At 39.5% G+C, this 6356-nt stretch overlaps 1 long non-coding RNA gene across 1 annotated transcript in view; it reads right to left on the bottom strand.

The window, feature by feature from the left end:
• Positions 1–57: 57 nt before the first annotated feature.
• The window catches only part of LOC115943756 (uncharacterized), a 133202-nt gene continuing 126903 nt past the window's right edge, over positions 58–6356 (bottom strand). The window contains exon 10 of the long non-coding RNA XR_004078353.2: positions 58–4979. This is a non-coding gene — a long non-coding RNA (uncharacterized LOC115943756). The remainder of the gene's footprint in view (positions 4980–6356) is intronic.

Raw genomic sequence — 6356 nt, 5'->3', positions numbered from 1 at the left:
TGTCATGTTCCTGACCTTAGGGGAAAAGCTCTCAGTTTTTCCCCATTGAGAACGATATTCACTGTGGGCTTTTCATAGATGGCTTTTATGATATTGAGGTATGTACCCTCTATCCCTACACTGTGAAGAATTTTAATCAAGAAAGGATGCTTACTGGGGCGCCTGGGTGGCTCAGTCGTTAAGCGTCTGCCTTCGGCTCAGGTCATGATCCCAGGGTCCTGGGATCGAGCCCCGCATCGGGCTCCCTGCTCAGCGGGAAGCCTGCTTCTCCCTCTTCCATTCCCCCTTGCTTGTGTTCCCTCTCTCGCTGTCTCTCTCTCTGTGTCAAAATAAATAAAATCTTTAAAAAAAAAAAAAGGATGCTTACTTTGTCAGATGCTTTTTCAGCATCAATTGAGAGGATCATATGGTTCTTGTCCTTTCTTTTATTAATGTAGTGTATCACATTGATTGATTTGCAGATGCTGAACCACCCTTGCAGACCAGGAATAAGTTCCACTTGGTCATGGTAAATGATCCTTTTAATGTACTGTTGGATCTTATTGACTAGTATCTTGGTGAGAATTTTTTTACATCCATGTTCATCAGGGATATTGGTCTGTGATTCTCCTTTTTGGTGGGGTCTTTGTCTGGTTTTGGGATCAAGGTAATGCTGGCCTCATAGAAAGAGTTTGGAAGGTTTCTTTCCATTTCTATTTTTTGAAACAGCTTCAGAAGAATAGATATTAATTCTTCTTTAAATGTTTGGTAGAATTCCCCTGGGAAGCCATCTGGCCCTGGGCCCTTGTTTGTTGGGAGATATTTGATTACTGCTTCAATTCCCTTCCTGGTTATGGGTCTGTTCAGGTTTTCTATTTCTTCCTATTTCAGTTTTGGTAGTTTATACATCTCTAGGAATGTATCCATTTCTTCCAGATTGCCTAATTTATTGGCATATAGTTGCTCATAATATGTTCTTATAATTGTATTTCTTCAGTGTTGGTTGTGATCTCTTCTCTTTCATTCATGATTTTATTTATTTATTTATTTATTTATTTTAAAGATTCCATTTATTTATTTGATAGAGAGAGAGAGACAGAGAGAGAGAGAACACAAGCAGGGGTAAGTGGGAGAGGGAGAAGCAGGCTTCCCACAGAGCAGGGAGCCCAATGGGGGGCTTGATCCCAGGACTCTGGGATCATGACCTGAGCCGAAGGCAGATGCTTAACCGACTGAGCCACCCAAGCGCCCCCATGATTTTATTTATTTGGGTCCTTTCTCTTTTCTTTTTGCTAAGTCTGGCCAGGGGTTTATCAATCTATTCTTTCAAAGAACCAGCTCCTAGTTTCGTCAATCTATTCTACTGTTCTTTTGGTTTCTATTTCATTGATTTCTGCTCTGATCTTTATTATTTTTCCTCTCCTGCTGGGTTTAGGCTTTATTTGCTGTTCTTTCTCCAGGTCCTTTATGTGTAAGGTTAGGTTGTGTATTTGAGACCCTTCTTGTTTCTTGAGAAAGGCTTGTATTGCTATATACTTCCCTCTTAGAACTGCCTTTGCTGCATCCCAAAGGTTTTGAACAGTTTTCATTTTACTTCCATGAATTTTTTAAAATCTTCTTTAATTTCCTGGTTGACCCATTCATTCTTTAGTAGGATGCTCTTTAGCCTCAATGTATTTGAGTTCTTTCCAAATTTCCTCTTGTGATTGAGTTCCAGTTTCAAAGCATTGTGGTCTGAAAATATGCAGGGAATGATCCCAATCTTTTGGTACCAGATGAGACCTGATTTGTGACCCAGTATGTGGTTATTCTGGAGAATGTCCCATGTGCACTTGAGAAGAATGTGTATTCTGTTGCTCATTTCCTGCTTCCTAATCTACGAGACTCCTTGGGCACCCGGCTGGTCAGTAGGTGGGCCATGCGACTCTTGACCTCGAGGTTGTGAGTTCAAGCCCCACATTGGGTGTAGAAATTACTTATAAAAAAGTAAAAACCTTTAAAAAAAAATGAAACTCCTCTGCCAGCAATACCTTTCTATTCAGAGTAGCAGACATAATTGAATTAAAATACCATAGCCTTGTTTCAGGCTCTGGACTTCAAGATTTTATATTGTTGTAAAATTTATAATTTCCTTATACTTAAACCAATACTACAGCCTAAAACTTACACAATTGAATTTCACTCTAGAAAATAGTATATGGTATTATGTAGGCCACTACTTTATTTGAAAACAGTAAAAGCTCACCATGTTCTTCTATTTTTTTAATTTGTTTTTCATCATGTTCTTTTAAAGCTAGCCATGATATCATCCAATAACCATGATATTTTAGAAAGCACACTGTGTCAGGAATCAAGAATCCTTGATCCCAGTCTTCCTCTAGCTAGCTGGTCCCAGTGTAACTACTAGTGAACTCTCTGGAACTCAGTTTCTTCATTCTTAATCAAGAAAAATGAGACTTTCCCACGACTTCTGCAATTTCTTCTAGCCAAATAGTCAACCAGCCCATCTCTTATTCAACAGGGATGAAATTCAGGTGAGACCTTGCTTTCAGAATGCCACATAATCAAGCTATAGGCATACCTTGGAGATCTTGCAAGTCCAGTTACAGACCATTTCAATAAGGTGAATATTGCAATAAAGCTAGTCAAATAAATGTTGTGGTATATAGTGCATATAAAAGTGCATATAGTGCATATAAAAGTTATGTTTACACTATACTGTAATCTATTAAGTGTGCATTGTGTCTAAAAAAACAATGTGTATATCTTTTTTTTTTTTAAAGACTTAATTATTTTAGAGAGAGAAAGCCTGAGCAGCGGGGGTGGAGGTGAGGGGCAGAGGGAGAGAGAGAGAATCTTAAAAGGCTCCATGCCCAGCACAGAGACTGACAAGGGGGCTAGATCTCACGAACCTGAGATTACAACCCAAGCCGAAGTCAGAGTCAGACGTGCAATTGACTGAGCCACCCAGGCACCCCAACAAATGTATATCTTAATGAAACAATACTTTATTGCCAGAAAAGGTTAACCACCATGTGAGCTTTCAGCAAGTTGTAATCTTTTGGCTGGTGGGGGGCTGATGGCTGCTGATCAGGGTGGTGGTTGCTGAGGATTGGGGTGGTTGTTGTAATTTCTTTTTTTTTTCTTTTAATGTAAACCCTGTGTCCAAAGTGGGGCTCAAACTCACAACCCCGAGATCAAGAGTCACATGCTCTACCAACTGAGCAGCCAGGCACCCTTGGTTGTGGTAATTTCTTAAAATAAGACAACAATGAAGTTTGCCACATCAATTGACTCTTCCTTTCACGAATGATTTCTCTGTAGCATGTGAGGCTGTCTGATAGCATTTTATCTATGGTAGAACTATCAAAATTGAAATCAATCCTCTCAAACCCTGCTGCTATCTTATAAACTCACAAAAGTCACATAATATTCTAAAACTCTTACTGTCATTTCAAAGTCTTCACAGCATCTTCACCAGGAGCAGACTGTATCTCAAGAAACTACTTTCTTTGCTCATTCATAAGAAGCAACTCTTCATCTGTTCAACTTCTATCATGAGGTTGCAGCAATTCAGTCACATCTTCAGGCTCCACTTCTAATTCTAATTCTCTTGCTCTTTCCACCACATCTGCAGTTCCTTCCTCCACTGGAGTTTAAACCCCTCAATGTCATCTATGAAGGATGGAGTAACTTCTTCCAAACTCCTATTCATGTTGATACTTTTACCTCTCTTTTCATGAATCACAGATGTTCTTAATGGCATCTAAAATGATGAATTCTTTCCAGAAGGTTTTCAACTGACTGTCCAGATCCATCAGAGGAATCACTATCTATGGCAGCTATAGTCTTACAAAATATATTTCTTCCAGGCTTTGTAGTTCCATTTATAGAGCACAGGCAGAATAGATTTAGCATAACTCTTTGGATCCCTGGGATTTTCAGAACGGTAAATGGTAAATGAGCATTGGTGTCAACTTAAAGTCACCAGCTGTATTAGCCCCTAATAAGAGAGTCAGCCTATCCTGTGAAGCTTTGAGGCAAGGCATTGACTTCTCCTCTCCATCTATGAAAATCCTAGAAGGCCTCTTCTTCCAGTATAAAGCTGTTTCATCTACAATGAAAATCTGTTGTTTAGTGTAGCCACTTTCATTAAGTATCTTAGATAAACCTCCTAGATAACTTGCTGCCACATCTCCATCAGCACTTGCTGCTACACCTTGCACTTTTATTGTTATGGAGATGGCTTCTTTCCCTAAACCTCATGCACCAAACTGCTAGCTTCAAACTTTTCTTCTGCAGTTTCCTTACCTCTCTCAGCCTTCATAGAATTAAAGGATTAGGTTTTGACTTAAAGGAATGTTGTGGCTAATTTGGTCTTATATTTAACCACTAAAATTTTCTCCATATTAACAATAGGCTATTTTACTTTCTTATCATTCACATGTTCACTGGAATGGCACTTTTAATTTCCCTCCAGAACTTTTTCTTTGCATTCGTAACTTGGATAACTGTTTAGCACGAGAGGCCAATCTTTTGGCCTATCTCAGCTTTTGACGTGCCTTCCTCACTAAGCTTATTTATTTCCAGCTTTTGATTTAAAGTGAGAGACATGTGACTCTTCCTTGAACACTAAGAGGCCATTGTAGGGTTACTAATTGGCCTCCTTTCAATATTGTTGTGTCTCAGGGAATAGGGAGGCCCAAGGAGAGAGGGAGAGATGGGGAATGGCCCATCAGTGAAGCAGTCGGAACACACACATTTATCATTTAAACTCATGGTCTTACAGGGGTGTGGTTCATGCTGTCTCAAAACAATTTTAATAGCAACATCAAAAATCACTGATCAGAGATCACCATAACAAATATAATAATAATGAAAAAGTTTGAAATATGGGGAGAATTACCAAAATGTGACACAGGGACACAAAGTGAGCAAATGCTGTTAGGAAAATGGCCCAGAAAGACTTGCTTGACACAAGATTGCCACCAGCCTTCAATCTGTAAAAAAAAAAAAAAACAAAGTATCCACAAAGTGCAATAAAGCACAGTGCAATAAAATGAAGTGTGCCTAGATGCAATTTGGGATTGGTTTGGTTATTTAGGTAAAAGTCTCTTTCTTGCTTAAGGTAATTAGAATCTTCCCAATTCTAGGGGCGCCTGGGTGGCTCAGTCGTTAAGCCTCTGCCTTTGGCTCAGGTCATGATCCCGGGGTCCTGGGATCGAGCCCCACATTGAGCCCCACATCGAGCCCCACATTGGGCTCTCTGCTCGGCGGGAGGCCTGCTCCTCCCTTTCCCACCCGCCCTGCTTGTGTTCCCTCTCTCGCTGCGTCTCTCTCTGTCATATTGGGTGAATAAAATCTGAAAAAAAAAGAATCTTCCCAATTCTAGCACAAAGATGTGTATTTTCACCTATAGCAGTGAACAATTTTAATATATACTCCTAATGCTAAGATATAGATCCAAAACATTTCAGGATGTGACTAGTAAATAAGGAATATATCTGGTTTCTTAAACTTAGGACAACAAACATTAATTCATAGAGTAGTTGAGGCTTGGTTGGTTGGAGTCAGAAGAGAATAAAACTTCTAAAAAGATCTGGCTCTTACTCAAGAGCAGCTGTGAAGTCACCTGCCTGCTTATTTATGGGAAAGATAACACTGACTCTGGCTTACATAAATGGAGGGAGGAAGATGATAGGCAAGTCAAAATGTTCCTTCGAAGGGAAGCTGAATATTTCTCTGTTCGCCTTAATGTTGTTCACTTTAAAGATAATCTCCAATTTAGTGTTAACACTAGATTCTCTCAAGAGTAAAAAATGAACCTGGGATATTTCCATCTGGGGCAACGCTACTAAGGTACACAATAGAAAAACCTGGAGAAAAACACAGTACAAAGTTCAGGCAAATATCCCCTCTTATTACACAGTGAAATTTCTTTCCAAAATACCTTTGGCTCAGTTCTAACGGAATACAACATAATAGAGTTCTGTTACCTCAGGGTATTATCTCCACCATTCTATGCTTCTTTGACAGTTAGCTTTCTTGAAGAAATTTGCTCCAATTTAAGGAAAATCTATTAACTTGTTTAGTTCTCTAAGGTACGATTCTTCAGTACATTGAAGCACTAGCTAACAAAACAACATCATAGAAATCGAAAAGCTCTGACCAGGTAGAACCTGGAGTATATATTCCTACATTAGGGGAAAGATTGTATGTCTGTCTGCCTTAACCTTCTTCTTCATAAGCCCATGCAGGGTGATTTGTGAAGTGGAGCAATGGCACACGTGTATTTTGCTTTGGCCCGTCACACAAAATACCATCCTGTGAAGCTCCTGTGATATGCCAGGTACTGTGCAAGGTCTCTTTATGTTCAT

Source organism: Leptonychotes weddellii, chromosome 7 (assembly GCF_054177405.1).
Source record: "Leptonychotes weddellii isolate Sample4059 chromosome 7, ASM5417740v2, whole genome shotgun sequence".
Taxonomy (NCBI): Eukaryota; Metazoa; Chordata; class Mammalia; order Carnivora; family Phocidae; genus Leptonychotes; species Leptonychotes weddellii.
Note: the sequence above shows the minus strand (reverse complement) of the source record. Positions and strands in the feature narration are given on the sequence as shown.